Genomic DNA, 17889 nt, shown 5'->3' on the forward strand with positions numbered 1-17889 from the left:
AGTTCTTATATGAATCCTGACACCTCATATGACCAGATATGGCAGAGGTAATAGAAGTGACGTATTCCAGGGACAATTGCTTAAAGAGCTAGGAAAGTTTCTGATGACCTTTGAATATTGGAATGGTGATACAGGAAGGCTTTATTCACTGTGTGTCTGCTCCACTAAAATATAACCTCCATGCAATTAGAAGGTTTTGTGTGTTTTGTTCACTGCTCTATCCCCAATCACTAAAACATTGCCTGAAATACAGTAGCACTGGCTAAATATTTTTGAATATGTTTTAATTATATATTTCTGTGACCCTTCTCCAGACTCCAAGTAAAAGCTGTGTGCTAGTCATCTTAGTGCTTGCTCCACAAATGTTCTTTGACTGGATTAATCAGAAACGTAAAAAGAAATCTATAGTTGTGTTTTTTTTTCAAGATTTATGTTATATTCACACGTAGTAGCAATTAATTACACAATATGGTGCCATTTCAGAGTTTGAACAGATTACAAAAACAATTAAAAACCAAACAATACTCATGTTAAATACTGACTTATAATCTTCTGATTTTAAAATTAAAATCATGAAATGTACCAAAGGACTAGGACACTTACTTTTCTTGATTGTGAACCCATATGTTTTAGTTTGATGCAAAATTTAGGCTTCTCAATCTTGTATTTGAATTCCATTTTTTTCCTATTTCTGTATACGGAGGATAAAGGGAAACATTCATCCCCTCTGAATGGTGCAGCATACAGAAGCGAGGAGGGCTGCACTGGAAGAGGATTAAGCGCACAAAGAAGATAATTAACTTGCTAAGGCCGCACTGCAGACTGCAGAATCACAAGAACAGCGTTTCGAATTTCTGTTATATTAAGAAAGATTGATTCAGACAAATAGATACATTTCCATGCTTCAGGGTTCATCTGTAGCCCTGTGAGTTAACATAAATTAAAAAAAATTAATCCTAAGGAAATAAAATATTAAAGGGTGATTTTAATTATAAGTTGATGTCTAGTTTCAGACCAAAACACACTGTATTTTTGTTACTACCTTTAAAATTATTCATAATAGCAATAGAACCATAAATAAAATTTCACCAGGGAAAATGATAAGAATGCAGAGATATTAGACTTACATCATTAGACATAAATGGTACTAATTGGTTTTATAACCAGTTCTAGGAGACTTTGCTTGGTTTGAGGAAATAATTATGAATGACTTTTTCTCCTTTGAGCTTTTAAAGTACTCTAAAAATTTTATAAAGAACATGTATTCTGTAATCAGAATAATTATAAAATTATTATGTTTATTACATTATTTTCTAATGTGTTGTAATTACCATTGAATGTAACATTCAGCCTAAAAATTTAGACACTAGAAATGCATCTCACGTGTCCAAAAGCAAAGAACCCAGTTGGTCTGGCAGAAAATCAACTCTGAGTCTACCAAATTTGATTCATTCCCTGAGTACTGTTTATTGTAAACTAGAAATGTGATACCAGGCATACGTGTCATCGTCCAACTAAAGTGAAATATGAAGAGGAATCTATTAAACATTTTTTATTTATTTGAAAGGCAGACAGAGAGACTGAGACATAAGACAGTTATTTAAGAGATAGAGAGACAGAAGACGGAGCAAGAAAGCAAGCTACCACGTATTGGTTCGCTACCCAGATTTGCCCACAATGCAGCCAGGACTGTGCTAGGCTGCAGCCAGAAACAAGAAGCACAACAAAGGTCTCCCATGTGGGTGGCAGGAACTCAGTTACTTGAGTCATCACTGCTGCCTCCCAGGGTTGCATTGGCAAAAAGCTGGAATTAGGAGCCGGAGCCAGGAATCAAACGCAGGTACTCTGGTGTGGGACGCAGGAGTCTCATTTGCTAGGCCAAATGCACTTGCTCCTGAAGAATCATTTTGGCAACAATCAGACTTTGGGGAAAGAGGACTGAAGAAGGAGAACACAGTTCAGGAGAGGAGTGGAGATTTCTTCCGCCCCTGTGTATTCTATATGCAAAGAGTGGTAGGAATGGTGACAGCCGTTTAAAAAAAATCTTACTGAAGGATCTATTATCCTCTAAAATCTTACATGTATTCATTAATATCCCTAGATACATTATTTCAAACAAGATTTAGAATCATTCTGACACAGAAATATCTCCTCTCTTGCCCTCTAACCTTTGACTCCCCATGAATGCCTTTTCTTAGGTCTCTGCCAGTGTTGATAGATTGATAGAATTAGGAGGGTGGCAACCTCATTAGGTTTGACTATCACTAGTTATAATAAGTACTTTCTGTGAGTATCATCTGCAAGTTCACAGCCTAAAGTAAGAATAAAAAAACAGGGGCAGACATTCGGCTTAATCATTAAGATGCCTGTTTCCCATATCAGAGTACCTAGTTCAAGATTTGCCTCTGGCTTCCAATTCTAACATTCTTGACAACATGGACCCTGGGAGGCAACAGGTAATGGGTTAAATAGTTGTTTCCTTGCCACTCACGTAGGAGACACGGATTGAGTTTTCAGTTCCTAGGTTTGTTCTGGCCAAGTTCTAGTTGCTGCATTTGGAGAATGAATGAGTGTTAGTGCTTGGTCTCTCTTTGTCAATCTCCGTCTCTCAAATTAACTTTTTAAAGTTAAAGAAAAAAAGCAAAGAGAAATTCAAATTTATGCCAACTTTTAAGTATTGGAGCTAACTGAAAATAGAACATGTAGTGATGACACCAATAAATTTGATGTTTATGAAAAAAATGATTTAAATTTTAGATTATGAAAAAATACATTAGCAAGTATTGAAATATCTTCTAAATATAAACAGTATTATAATTTGTTAGTTGAAAAATAAAAATATGCATGTTATTTGTGCACAATCTTCACAAAGATATCAGCATTATAAATGGAGTGATGTATGTGAAAAGACTACCATCTAGTGGCCAAAAGGAAAATACATTTTGTGTGTTTGGGAGGAGAGCAAATGTTAGTATTCCTCACTACCCTATTTCAATAATCAAATTCTTCTATCTTAACTCAGGAATCAAAAAAATCCAGATATGGAGATATATTTGGTGGATTTTTAAATATGTAAATGATTTTCCCATAATTCATGATGTTATTTTTCTGCTTAGAAATAGTTGTATATGTAATTACAGAAAATCTACAAGCTACAGAAAAGTATAGAGAATAAAAAAGATTTATATAATCCCACCACCTAGGGACAATAACAGCTAACATTTAAAAAAATATTTACTTATTTATTTGAAAGGCAGAGTCACAGAAAAAGCGGGAGAAGCAGAGAGAGAGAGATCGAGAGATTGATCTTCCATCTGTTGGTTCACTTCCCAAATGGCTGCAACAACTGGGCCTGGGCCAGGCTAAAGCCAGGAGTCAAGAGCTTCTTCCAGGTTTTCCCCATTGGTGACAGGGTCCAAAGACCTGGGCCATCTTCTGTGCTTTCCCAGGTGCATCAGCGAAGAGCCAGATTGTAAGTGGAGCAGCTGGGACTCAAACCAGTGCCCATACAGGATGCCTGCACTGCAGGCAGTGGCTTAACCTGCTGTGCCACAGTTCTGACCTTGATCAATCACCTTAAGGACAGCTTCTACTTGTCCCTTGGTGCCAGGTCAGATTTGACGTGGTTGTTAATCTGGGCATTCATAGGGAGAGAAGTATTTGATGTCCAGGAGATAGTGTCAAAAACCTCATAAGCCACATTTAAGAAACAAAGAAGTTTTAGAAGTGGTCCCTAGGCAACTGCAACTAGAGTCCAGTGTTAAACTTCACTTTATCTGTTGTATAGTCACAAGGCATCCTCTCCAAGTGCCAGGCCAGCACTATCTCGCTGTGAGATGCACTTGTGTAGAATCCTGACAGGTATTATGCGTGAATCTCACAGAGGAAAATATATAAAAAGCCAACAAGAACGTAACAAATCAAGGTTGTATGTTGAAAACACTGAACAAGGTTACCCAATCACCAAACAGAAAATTCTCAAGGTTAGCAAATCTGAAACAATTGGCATTCACATTTCAAAGAAAGTGTTGTTTTAATTTGCTGACTATTTGTATTAAGCACATTAGCAAAAGATGTTTTATCATAGATATGCCAATGTTGTCAACTCTATCTTGTTATGATAAGAGGAGATTCTTATTGAACTCATGCAAATAATCACATTGCCACAAAAAAGCACAAAAATCCTTAGAAAATTTTTGCATTTTGGAAGAATTAAAGAATGAATTAAATAATTGATTAAATTTACAAAACTAGAACAAAACAGAGAAGAGGAAAACATTTTCCTGAGCCTAGAAAACAAATACAGAACTTACAATATTTTAAACAAAAGGCGCAAAATCTACAACTTTATTAATTTACCTTGTCTTAAGTAACTACTTTTGATTTATTTGCATAAACAATTTTTTTATTTTCCTCTGAGTTCTGGAACTTTTACCTAGTCCACTGATCTCAAAGCTATCAGAAAAACCTATATTTGAGAATATTTATGACGGACAGCCAGCTCTGGGGTCCTCTCCCCCTGTCTTATGATCTGAGAGCTCTGCTGTTGCTTTCTCCTTGCTTCCTTTGTTCTCTCACTTACCTAATAAAATACTCCCACTTTTCAAAAAAATATTTATTAGAGTCCTCTGTAAATCTGACTGTCAAGTGTTTTGAGAGGAGAATAAAAAACTGGATGACAAAAACACTTTAAACCACTACAGTTAAAACGCTGACATTACATTATGTATTCTTAATTATGTGATTCAACTTCACTGTGGTTTGAGTGAGAGTCTTTCTGGGAGGGATGGAAGAGAACACACGTACAGGTGTCTGCACAGGTGACAGAGCCTCCTTTGTTCAGGAAATTGCAACAAGCTTAATGCTGTTTGAGAATGAGGTTAGGCCTTTTCAGGTCAGTGAGAGTGTTTGGGAAAAGAATTAGCAGGACTGAAAAAAAGCATGTGGGAACCAGATTAAGAGGAAATATGAGTATGCCCATTAGTTACATCATCTGCTGGTTTGGGTAATCAATGAGGATTTGGGGTGGTATATTGACACATTATAGGATTTGCACATCAAAAAATAATGATGATATGAGACTGACATGGAAGAAAGACTAAAATAATGGCTGTCAAGGCTGGATAAACTTTTGAACTACAGGGAATGCAGCGCACAAAGCTGATTCAGGGGCACTGTGGCACAGCATGTTCAGCTGCCTCTTCGGATGTCCATATCACATTTTGGAGTGCCTGGGATTGAGCCCTGCTTCTGCTTCTCACTCAACTTCCTGCTACTGCACACTCTAGGAGGTAGCGGATGATGGCCCAAGTACATGGGTTCCTGCCACTCACGAAGCAGGCATGGACAGAATTTCTGGCTCCTGGCTTTGACCTGGCCCAGCCCTGGCTGTTGTGGGTTATTTGGGAAGTGAATAAACAGATGGAACATCTCTCTCCCCTCTCTCGATCCCTCCTTCTGTCACTCTGCCTTTCAAATTAATTAATTTTTGTCTCTCTCTCACTGTCTAACTCTGCCTGTACAAAAAAAAAAAAAAAAAATTGCTGATCCTCAGGTTACAACCCAAACCAATTAAATCCACATTCTTGGGAATATTTTAAAATGGTTCTCAGATGATACTACTGCATTGCTTGGGGATAAGACTCATTAGACTAAAAGGAGATGAAACTGCACAGAGCAATAGCACTGCTAAGGATGTTGTGTTAGAACATGCAGAAATGATGTGTGCCTAAACTGGTTTAGTGACAATGTATGTGGAGAAGTTCATTTAAGTGGCAAAACTGACTCTAGTTGATAATTTTTTAAAAAGATTTTATTTATTTATTTGAGAGATAGAGTTACAGACAGTGAGAGGGAGAGACAGAGAGAAAGGTCTTCCATCCATTGGTTCACTCTTCAATAGCCGCAATGGTTGGAGCTGCGCCAATCCGAAGCCAGGCAGGAGCTTCTTCCCGGTCTTCCGTGTGGGTGCAGGGGCCCAAGGACTTGGGCCATCTTCTACTGCTTTCCCAAGCCATAGCAGAGAGCTAGATTGGAAGAGGAGCAGCCCGGACTAGAACCGGTGGTCCCCCCCCCACCCTTTAAAAGATTTTATTTATTTGAGAGGTAGAGTTACAGACACTGAGAGTGACAGACAGAAGTCTAGTTGATAATTGAACACAAGGTATGAAAGGGTAAGCATCAAGGATTATTCTCTAATGGTGCCTTGGTGGATGGGTGTGTCAGCAGGAAAGAGAGCTGATGGGGTAAGTGGGTGGGAGCAGAGAGTGAGGTTTTCCATGAAGCCACCATTTACCTTTACATGCATCACTAACACATTGAGATAAGTTTCCTGTTTACTCTCTTATTCATCCTGTACCAGATACTGTTTCTTACCTGCACCTCAGTCTCCCTTTCTCTCCTTGTGATAGTGTGTGCCCTGGACACTGCAGACCACATTTCTGCTCCACTAAGTGGCTCCAGCTTGGCATCTTCCGGCAGAGGCCATGAAAGGTAGATACTGGAGAGGAAGAGAGGACTTGCTTCCTGTTTGCTTCTTGATGACTTTCTATCTGCTTGTGGTTCCTACTGAAAATCACTCTGGCCACACTTTTTTCAGCCCTGCAGCAGTCATATTTTTTTGTAATAGCAGCTAAATCCTGTTTCCAGTATTTTCCAGACTTGCAGAGCCCACATCACTACCCTCATCAGCATCAAGTGGCTGAAGTCTGTTCCATAGGGGCCTAGGTTTTAGCACCACAGACCCCCTTTCCCAAGTTTCTAAGGTTTTCTGTTTTTTACCTTCTACCCTCAGGATTGGGAGCAGTGCTTGCCTCCTGACATTGCTAAAAGGGCACACAGTCAAAAGTTCATGGAGAAATGGAATTAAACTATAAGTTTATTTTTTGATGCACACTTTTTTGAATCACATGCATAGGTTTTCTTTTTTTTTATTTAAATTTTTTTTAATTTTTTTATTATTTTTGACAGGCAGAGTGGACAGTGAGAGAGAGAGACAGAGAGAAAGGTCAATTCCTTTGCCGTTGGTTCACCCTCAAATGGCTGCCGCGGAAGGCGCACTGCGGCCAGCGCACCACGCTGATCCGATGGCAGGAGCCAGGTACTTATCCTGGTCTCCCATGGGGTGCAGGGCCCAAGCACTTGGGCCATCCTCCACTGCACTCCCTGGCCACAGCAGAGAGCTGGCCTGGAAGAGGGGTAACCGGGAAAGAATCCGGCGCCCTGACCGGGACTAGAACCCGGTGTGCCGGCGCCGCAAGGCAGAGGATTAGCCTAGTGAGCTGCAGCGCCGGCTGCATAGGTTTTCATAGTATTCATTTTTCATAAAATTTTAAGTCCCCTTATATTTCCATGATTGCTCACAGTTCTTTTTCCCCATTTGGAAGTTAGTACCTTTAATGTAAATTACCATTATTTACATGACATTCTTTCTACTCAAATAACTGCTGTGGTTTCTGTCTCCTGATTGGATCTTAGAGGGCTGCAGGGGATGGAAAAGTGACCCTTTAGTCCTAATGTGGATGGATTGCTTTTTCAAGGACCAAAACTGTATGTTTCCAGGCTAAATATTAAGCTACAATGACAATTTCAGCGGCTATTTTGAACAATTTTAAAATATGCGTTACCAATAGATGCAAACAGGTGAACACAAGAACTGTAACTTTACCTGATTCTTTCCTTGGTCCTGCTGGAGGGAAGGAGAAAGCATGGAAAGTCTGCAGTTCATCCCTCATTTCTGACCTCTGGCTCCCCAAACACTAACCATCTTCCTGGAGAGCTTGCTTCAGCCTAGGATCTTCATCCATTTTCAAAGTGTGGGGAGCAACTCGGACTATACTGTTACTGGAATTAAGACTTATTCTATGCATCTGCTCTCCCACAATATGGCGCTGGGAGAGGAGCAAACAGCTTCTACACAGCTGCCTCCAGTTCAACCAATAAACAGTAGGACCTGCTCCTGATTGGAGGAGAGCAGCGTACTCGGCGTGTGGGTAGCAGAGTTGGGATTGGTGGAAGAGGACTATAAAGGAGGAGAGAGACAACATGCACCAGGAACATCTATCTGAAGGAACACCTGTGCAGCCCCCGAGAGAGCCGGCCAGCGGTGTGCTGCTCCCCCGTGGAAGTGGGGAAAGTGGCAGGGGGAACCGCCCTTCCACGGAGGTGGAAGGGTCGGTAGCCAACCCGGGAAGAACCAGCAGCAAACCCGGGGAGGGCCGAGCAGATGAAAGAACAGCGCAGGGTCCTGTGTCGTTCCTCCACGAAGAGGGGGAGCGACACAAAGGACATTCAACTTCTTTCCATATGATGGAAGAGCTGCATCACTGTATGTGCTTCAATTACCCAGGCTTTGTCTAGAGACAGTGATGGGGTTTTCCTTGGCCTGGGCACTGCCAGAGGAACACAGGAGTTCTCTAAGGGAACCTCATAGGGTCAGGTTGTGTAGATGGGGCAGAGAGTGCACTGATTCTGGATTGGTGTCTTCATAGGAAAGAGCTGCTGCCATTTCCTTAATGATTAGGGCAGCTCACCACCATGACTATTACCTTTCTTTCCAAGACAACATGACTCAGGATAATATGAGGGAAGTATAACTTTCATAGTAATGTGATTTTGACTACTCCTTGGGAAATAAAAAATCCTGGAATTCCTAAATAAAGATCTTCTGGCTTTTCATGAGCTTGTCCATATTACAGGAGCCATAACTTCAGCTTGAAATAAGTCTGTATGAATCACTCAAGAAAAATGATGTAATCCTCCAATGGATTCTTTTTGATGATTTAGTATTTCCTCTCAGAAAAGTATGGGTGAAGATGGTGGAATGGATCTCATTTTTATCCCATTAAATTATCTCAGTCTCAATATCCATCCATGGAAGCTGATTCTTTTGTCTAAAACACACAAACAGAAGCAAAGCCAAACAAATCCATATTAGTTCTCCCTTCTCTTCACTTGATTTGTAGCTTGTGATTTTCTATATCATAAACAGCTAATTTTATCCCAAATCATAAATTCATTCTTCTAGCTGAAGTTCTGAGGATGCAATCAAAATAACTCTCAATGCAAGGAGAAGAATACATCAGATTATTTATCCTGTTCTTGTACAAATTATAGACTAAATTAATAGAACTGCCACCATTTAAAGGTGAGTGATTCAGAATTTTTGCATTGAAAATCTATTTTAAACAAAGAAAAAGAAAATGAGGGCAGGTGTTTGGTACCATGATTAAGAAACCATTTGGGATGCCTGCATCTCATATCAGAGTGTCTTAATTCAACTCCTGGATCTGCTTCCAGCTCCAAAGTCTTTCTAATATGTACCCTAGGAGGCAGCAGTGATGGCTCAAGTACTGCAGTTGCTGCCATTTATATGAGAGATTCAGATTGAATTCTAGGTTCCTAGCTTCAGCTTGGCCAAGTCATGGCTGCTGCAGGTATTTGGGGGAGTGAACCAGTGGATGAAATATCTCTGTCTCTTGTCTTTCCCCCCTCTCTCTGCTTCTTTCTTGTTCAAATACATAAATACATTTTAAAAAGGCAGATCTGTGTCTTTCTCTCTTTCAAAAAAAAATGCAAAGGACAGATAAAGAACTACTAGGAAAAAAAAAAAGATGACACATTTACACAAATACTTCCATACAGTCTTTAAAGATAGAAGGACATGAATTCTCTATTACAGGAGACCAAAAAAGAAACAGCAGTTTCACTGATGCTGGTAGAAGATATTGGTAATGCTATCTAGGTCAGACACAAAGAATATTATTATTAATAGCACTGAAGGTAATATGAAAATCAGAATATTTACATCAGTTCCTCTGGCACAGAAATTTCACAGGGGTGAATCAAATGGGCTCTGATGGATGCCTGCACATTTAGTGGGTTGTATTACAAAAGAGAGACCTAGAGCTTGGGGAACCTAAATCTTTTATAATAGGCAGTAAGCATTACTGTTTTTGGCTATGGAGAAACATTATCTTCCAATGATGTTTTCTGTAAAAATATCTTCAAACTAATAATCTAGAATAAAATGAAGTGTTTCTGGTCATGAGAAACTAACAGAGACCCATAAGAAATTTTCTAAAAAGAAGATTGATTTATTTGAAGTGAGAGTTAGACAGAGAGAGATATCTTCCATCCACTGGTTTACTCCCTAATGGCTGGAATGGCCAGGGCTGGGCAAGGCTGCAGCCAGGAGACAAGAGCTTCTTCCCAGTTTCTCATGGAGTGCAAGGACCCAAGGCATTGGGCCATCCTCTGCTGCTTTCCCAGGCCATTAGCAGGGAGTTGGATTAGACATGGAGTAACTGAGATTTGAACCAGCGTGCATACATCGTGGCTTTCACCTGCTGCACCATAGCATCAGCCCCAAGAAATTTTCTGTCAACATTTGATCAAAATTAAAAATGAATCTTAATGAAGAATGGGATGAGAGAGGGAGTAGGAGATGGGATGGTTTGTAGATGGGAGGGTGGTTATGGGGGGAAAAAAACCACTATAATCCAAAAGTTGTACTTTCAAAATTTATATTTATTAAATAAAAGTTTTCTAAAAAAATTTGATCAAGATGTTATATGGTTTCTCCTCTGTATAGTTATTATTATTTTTTTTGACAGACAGAGTTAGACAGTGAGAAAGAGAGAGAGACAGAGAGAAAGCTTTTCCTTTTCCATTGGTTCACCCCTCAATGGCCGCTACGGCCGGCGCACTGCGGCTGGCATACCGCGCTGATCCGAAGCCAGGAGCCAGGTGCTTCTCCTGGTCTCCCATGAGGGTTCAGGACCCAAGCACTTGGGCCATCCTCCACTGCACTCCCGGGCCACAGCAGAGAGCTGGACTGGAAGAGGGGCAACCGGGACAGAATCCAGTGCCCCAACCAGGACTAGAACCCCGGGGTGCTGGCGCTGCAGGCGAAGGATTAGCCTAGTGAGCCATGGCGCCGGCCTCTCCTCTGTATAGTTATAGCATTCCTCTTTGAAATAGTAAGCAACTGTAGGGAAACCAAGTCAATCTTCTACTCTTATCATAATTTTCCCTCTAGATTTAGCATCTATTGATGTTCTTTCCTCAAAGCTCTATTTACAGTTATATATTTAGTCTTGCTATTATACTGCAGACGGATTCTGTACTTTCAATTTCTTGATGGATTTTATATTCCACTACATCTGGAAAACAAAAACACTCCTTTTGAGTAGAAAGGGTGATACTCCAGGGGGCCAGCATTGTGGCATAGCAAGCTAAGCTGCTACCTGCAATGCATCACATATCAGGAGTGCTGATTTGAATTCCAACTGTTCCACTTCATATCCATATTCATATCCATATTTATAATGTGCCCAGGAAAGCAACAGATGTGCCAAGAACTTGGGCCCCTGTCACCTACCTGGGAGACCCAAATGGAGCTCTTGGCTCCTGGCTTCAGCTTGGATCAGCTCCAGCTTTTGTGGCCATTTGGGGAATGAACCAGCAGATGGAAGATCTCTCTTTCTCTCTCTCACTCTCACTCTCTCTCACTCTCACTCTCTCTCTCTCTCTCTCTCTCATTTTGCATAACCACTGGGGCAAGCTTGGAGGTGGTTATTTTCCTAGTTGAGCTTCTGGATGAGGATACAGCTGACCAATACCTTGATTTCAGTCTTGAAAAACACTGGACAGAAGCTGCAGCTAAAATATGTTAGACTCTTAACTTGTGGTGTTATAAGTGGTTCATTTCTTGATAATTTGTTTTGCTATTATAGAAAACTAACATAATATTTAATGAAGAAACAAAAAAATAGATTATAACCAAATATTTGTGAAAATCTAATACACTGATCCTATTAGCACACTAGCCATTCTGTAGCTATCCATAACAGTAAAAAGATGGCAGGGCTAATGAGCTTTAAAGTCAATAAAAGCAAAATTTTTGTTTTCTATGTCTAAACAAAATGAGATTAGCAACAACCATTGAGATGACTAAACACTAGAATAAAGCAGATCAAGCATCCCATGAGATAAATATTTAATAACAAAAGTACAGTAAGCTAATGTTGCCAGTTGGTGGTATATAATGTGTATAGCTGTTAATGGTGACCTGCAGAGATCCTCTCAGTGGTTGGTGCCCCAGTCCCAGTACAGTTGAACTGTTGAGTGTGGCTACAAATGTTAAGAGATTACCCCCTTCACTGGATACTGGAGTTCCTTGCCTGGGAGGTTACCATTTGTCTTCCCCACCCACAATACACAGACAGTGAATGAATGCAGAAGGGCAGGAGGTGAGTTCCCTCACTTCAAGCAAAGGCAGTTCTGCATATTTATTGCTACAGTCTACCAAGCCCCTCTATCTCATGAGACTAAGGGGACCTGCTGTTTATTTGGCTCTTTCTCATTCCTCATCCTTTTCTAATTCCCTTAAAGGGTTTGTTTTTCCCTCTTCCTGAAGAATATTACCTTAGATATATGCCACATCTCTGCCTCTAGAGAACCTAAACACACTAGTTTAAGAGAGTCTATGATAGTTTCAAAATTCTAAGAAACTAGTTTACATTCCTGTGTGGATCTTGTTAGCTTGAAAGTAAAGATACCATTGAATTTCTCATGCAATACTTTCCAGGACAGATCAAATGTTATGACATAAATTAAGTCTTACTGATTTGTAAAGATAGATATCACAAAAACTGACTACTCTAACAGGCTGAGTTATAAATCAATGACTGGCAGAAAACTGGAAAATTCACAAAATTGGTGGAAACTAAACAACACACCCTTAAACAAATAATGGAACAAAAAAGAAATCATGAGAGGAAATATAACGTACTTAGACACAAATGAAAAAGGAAAATACAACATACCCAAACCTGTGGTGAGAACATTGCTAACAGGAAAATTGTATACATAGAAATGCTTATACAAAAGAAGGACAATCTCAGATCAATAAGTTAAGGAACTAGGAAAGTTTCTAGTTAAGGAACTAGAAAAAAGAGAACAAACTAAATCCAAAGCTAGCCAAAGGAAGAAAGAACCAGGATTAAAGCATGAATAAATTAAATCAAGAGTAGAATATAATAGAGAAAATCAATGATCCCAGCTGTTGGTTCTCTGAAAAGATCGACAAAATTAAGAAACATTTAGCAAGATGAACAAAGATAAAAGTGAGAAGACTCTATTATATTGGGAATAAAAGTGAGGACATTGCTATGATTCTACAAGTGAAAAGAGGACAGTAAGAGAATACCATGAACAACTGCACATCAACAAACTGGACTACCTAGATGAAATGGATAAATGCCTAGAAACACAATACTCATCTATACTAAACCACAAAGAAATAGAAAATGTGAATAGATCTGTACCTAGTAAGAACATTGAATCAATATTCAAAAATTTCTCAACAAAGAGAAGTCTTGGGCTTCATGACTTCATGACTGCATTCAAACATTTTGTGATGAACCAACACTGATATTTCTCAAAGTTTCCCCTAAAATTGAAGAGAGGTAACTTGCTAATTCACTCTATGAACCCGAATTTCCCAAATACCAAAGAAAGACAAAGACACCATGAGAAAAGAAAACTGCAGAGCAGTATCTTTTATAAGCATTGATGTAATATCCTCAATAAAATACCAGCAAAATAAATTCAGTGCTACATTGAACAATTATACACCATGGCAAATAGGATTTATTCCCATGATGCAAAAATGGTTCAACATATGTACAACTCAATACCATTAACAGAATGAAGGGAAATCACCACGTGATCATCTCATCTCATTTGATGCTAAAAAGCATTTGACAAAAATCGAATATCCATGATATAAAAAAATTCAGAAAAACTACTGTATGAAGCTACTGCAACACAGTAGAAACCATGTATGAAAAACCCCCAGCACACATATTCAATACTGAAACTGAAAGTTTTTCCATTAAGAAAAGGAACAATGCAATAATGTCTGCTTTTACCACTTCAATTCAATGTAGTATATACAATTCAGAAGTATATACTCAGCAATTAGGGAAGGAAATTAGTCAAGAAAAATGTTAACAGACATTGAAATTCAAAGGGAAGAAGTAAAATTATCTGAGTTTGCAGATGTGTTCTTTTATGCAGAAAACCTAAAGGCTCCACAAAAAACTTTTCACACTTAATTAATTTGGCAACCTGAATACTGGATATAAAGTTAATACACAAATATCAATCGGAAAAAGATAAAAAAAAAAAAGTCAATTGCTTTTCCATGTACTAAAAATGAGCAATCTGAGTGCAAATTAAGACAACAATTCTATTTAGAAGACAATCAAAAATAAAAGTACTTAGGAATGAACCAAGAGGATGAGAGACTTGTACAATGAAAACTATAAAACCCTGCTGAGTGGCACAGCGGGTAAAGCTGCTCCCTGCAGTGATGGCATCCCATATTGGCGCCAGTTTGTGTCCAGGCTGCTTTAATTCCGATCTGGCTCTCTGTTATGGCCTGGGAAAGCAGTAGAAGATGGCTCAAGTCCTTGGGCCCCTACACCCATGTTGGAGACGCAGAGGAAGCTCCTAACTCTTGGCTTCAGATTGGCACAGCTCTGGCCCTCGCAACCATCTGGGGAGTATACCATCAAATGGAAGATTTGTTTCACCCAAACCCATGCCCCCGCCTCTGCCTCTCTGTAACTCTGCCTTTCAAAGAAATAAATAAATCTTTAAAAATAAACAAACACATTGCTGAATAAAATTGAAGAAGGCATAGGTAAACAGGCAGACGTCCCATGCTCATGGACTGGAAGACACAATAGTGTTAAGATGTCAGTACTACTCAAAGTGAAATACAGACTTAATGTGATTCCTGTTAAAACACAAAGAGTATTTTTTTTTTTTTTCAGAAACAAGAATTCATTTGGAACTTAAGGGACTATAGATAATTTTAAAAAATTTGAGCAGGGCTGGAGCTGTGGCATAGCGGGCAAAGCCACTACCCGCAGTGCGGGCATCCCATATGAGCGCTGGTTCCAGTCCCTGCTGCTCCACTCTGGTCCAGTTCTCTGCTATGGCCTGGGAAAGTAGCAGAAGATGGCCCAAGTCCTTGGGCCCCTGCACCTGCATGGGAGATCCAGAAGAAGCTCCTGGCTCCTGGCTTCAGATAGGCCTAGCTCCAGCCGTTGTGGCCATTTGGAAAGTGAACCAACAGATGGAAGACCTCTCCCTCCTTGCCTCTGCCTCCCTGTAACTCTGCCTTTCAAATAATAATAAATAGAAAAAATTTGAAAAAAAGAACAAAGCTAGAGGATGCACAACTCCTGATTTTAAAGCTTGCTATGAAGCAACAATAATCAAAACAGTGTGGTACTGGCACAAGCAAAATTATTTAAATGAGGCCGGCGCCGTGGCTCACTAGGCTAATCCTCAGCCTTGCGGCGCCAGCACACGGGGTTCTAGTCCCGGTCGGGGCGCTGGATTCTGTCCCGGTTGCCCCTCTTCCAGGCCAGCTCTCTGCTGTGGCCCGGGAGTGCAGTGGAGGATGGCCCAAGTACTTGGGCCCTGCACCCCATGGGAGACCAGGATAAGTACCTGGCTCCTGCCATCGGATTAGTGCGGTGTGCCGGCCACAGCGCGCCAGCCATGGCGGCCATTTGAGGGTGAACCAACGGCAAAGGAAGACCTTTCTCTCTGTCTCTCTCTCTCACTGTCCACTCTGCCTGTCAAAAAAAAATTTTTTTAATGAAAAGAACAGAATACAGTACTCAGAATTCACCCCTCACATACACAATCAAATGATTTTTGACAAGGAGGCTAAACCAACTCAGTAGAAGAAAGGATGGTCTTTTCATCAAATGATATCTGAAAAGTAAATATTCACATACAAAACAGTAAAATTCCACCTTCATTCAACTCCATTAGAAAAATTAACTGAAAATAGATCAAAGACCTGATATAAGACTTAAAAGTAAGGAGGCAGACATTTGGCCTAATGGTAAAGATGCCCACATCCTACGTTGGAGTAGCCTTCTACAGCTATAGCCCTTTCTGCAAATTCAGGCTAAGATAATTGCTCCCATTCAGGAATAAACTGGCACACTGAAATGTAGGAATTCAGGTCAGTTTGATGAAGGGATCATCTCCATGTGCCAGTTTATTTTTTCCTCTGAGAACTAAAATTTGTCAGACTTATCCCCATGAACTTTGTACCTCTTAGCTATTCTGTATGGCTATGAAATTTCAAATTTCAAACTTTAAATGGAATTTAAACTTTCATTTTCTGTGTTACTAAGGTATGGAAATAATTTTATTATACTTTGAAAAAAAAATCTGATACTCTTTCTAAACTCCACAAAGAATCACAGACCTGTAACTTTCTTTCTAACATTTTTGCCTGTTTGGGATATTTGAATGTCCAGTACCACTGTTTTATTTAAGGATAGTTGGAATCATCTCTGTCTTGTATCCAGTCTAACAGGGAAGGCTTCTAGCACATCATTGTAGGGGTGTGGGTGTGTGTTTCATAGACTCTATCAGGTTAAAGAAGTTCCCTTCTATTTCTAGTGATTAAGAACAAATGCTTGGGCTGATGCTGTGGCATAAACTTTCACCTGTTGTACAGGCATCCTATAGGCGCCAGTTTGTGTCCAGGCTGCTCCTCTTCTCATCTCGCTCTCTGCTTGTGGGCTGGGAAAGCAGCAGAAGATGGCCCAAGTGCTTGGGCCAATGTACCCACATGAGAGACCTGGAAGAAGCTCCTGGCTCCTGGCTTTGGACCTGCCCAGCTCTGGCCATTGTAGCCATCTGGGGAGTGAACCAGCGGATGAAAGACTTCTGTCTCTGCCTCTCCCTCTGTTTGTATTTCTGCGTCACAAATAAAAATAAACCTTTAAAAAAAAACCTGCTCAATTGTATCAAAAGCCACATATTCCCCTCAGTATTATATTCATTGCACTAGTGTTTTCTAATATTAAACTGACCTTGAAGCCCATAAAAATGGTTAGGATACACAACTCTCACAATATATAATACAAGTGAACAGGAAGTGAATGTTTAATACATTCTGTATAGCCAAAGTAGATAGTATGTTATACTCTTACCTACAGTGAGCAGTAAATGAACCCCTACTAATATTTAACTGATTAGTCCTGTTGTTTTGAGTGTATCTTTCATTTATTTACCTCCAGCAATAATGTAGCAATCTATTAACTCAGTCAACAATCATTTGCTGAACGTTCACTAAATATCACTTACTCTTCTGGCCAATCCATAATGACAGCATTGAACTCTTCAGTGGGCTACCTGCTGGAAGATAATATCAGAGTTTCTATTTATATTTAGTTTTTGGAGTATTCTAATATTTCTATCTTTACCTATGTAGTATAATGTACATGTATGCAATTCTCAAATGATCCATACATTGGGAGCACAGGCTCAAACTTTATCGATGCAAAATATTTTATCAAAAATAGTTAAGAGAATATGAAACCACATAGCATTCATTTCTAAAACACCAAAAATAAAGGAAAACTACACAGCAGAAGGGATGGCTGGGGATATTACTTTCTTTAAGTCTTACTTTTAGACAATCCTGGGGGGGAGTGGGGTGCCTATGTATGTTCTAATAGGAAAAATCAAAAAAGTCCTTTGACGTTTCTTCGCCACTTGGGCCCGCCACTGGGAACCGCTCGGGTTTCTGAGGGAGTGTCGGGCAGCGGAATTCAACACGCCACTGGCCTTCTGGGCGCGCGGTCCCCAGGGCCTGAGGAGGGTAGGAACAATTAATTCTCTGGCCTGGCCATCTCAGCCCCGGGACAGCAAATGACTCCCGCCCCGTAACTACTGCGCGCCGACGACACCACTGCACACCCTACGGCGCCTCCCAGCCCCGAACACAAATAGCTGGACACCAGCACCACCGCCCCCCACCCCCACCCAGAGGCGGGCCCGCGC

At 40.2% G+C, this 17889-nt stretch overlaps 1 long non-coding RNA gene across 1 annotated transcript; it reads right to left on the reverse strand.

Annotated features, from left to right (window-relative positions):
• Window positions 1-5797: 5797 nt before the first annotated feature.
• On the reverse strand, window positions 5798-17870 carry LOC108176996 (uncharacterized). The gene is made up of 4 exons (XR_001793710.3): window positions 17516-17870; window positions 17191-17241; window positions 7667-8891; window positions 5798-6026 (listed from the first exon to the last, which is right to left on the reverse strand). It is a non-coding gene; the product is annotated as an uncharacterized lncRNA (long non-coding RNA).
• Window positions 17871-17889: the final 19 nt, after the last annotated feature.

Source organism: Oryctolagus cuniculus, chromosome 9, assembly GCF_964237555.1.
Source record: "Oryctolagus cuniculus chromosome 9, mOryCun1.1, whole genome shotgun sequence".
Classification (NCBI taxonomy): Eukaryota; Metazoa; Chordata; class Mammalia; order Lagomorpha; family Leporidae; genus Oryctolagus; species Oryctolagus cuniculus.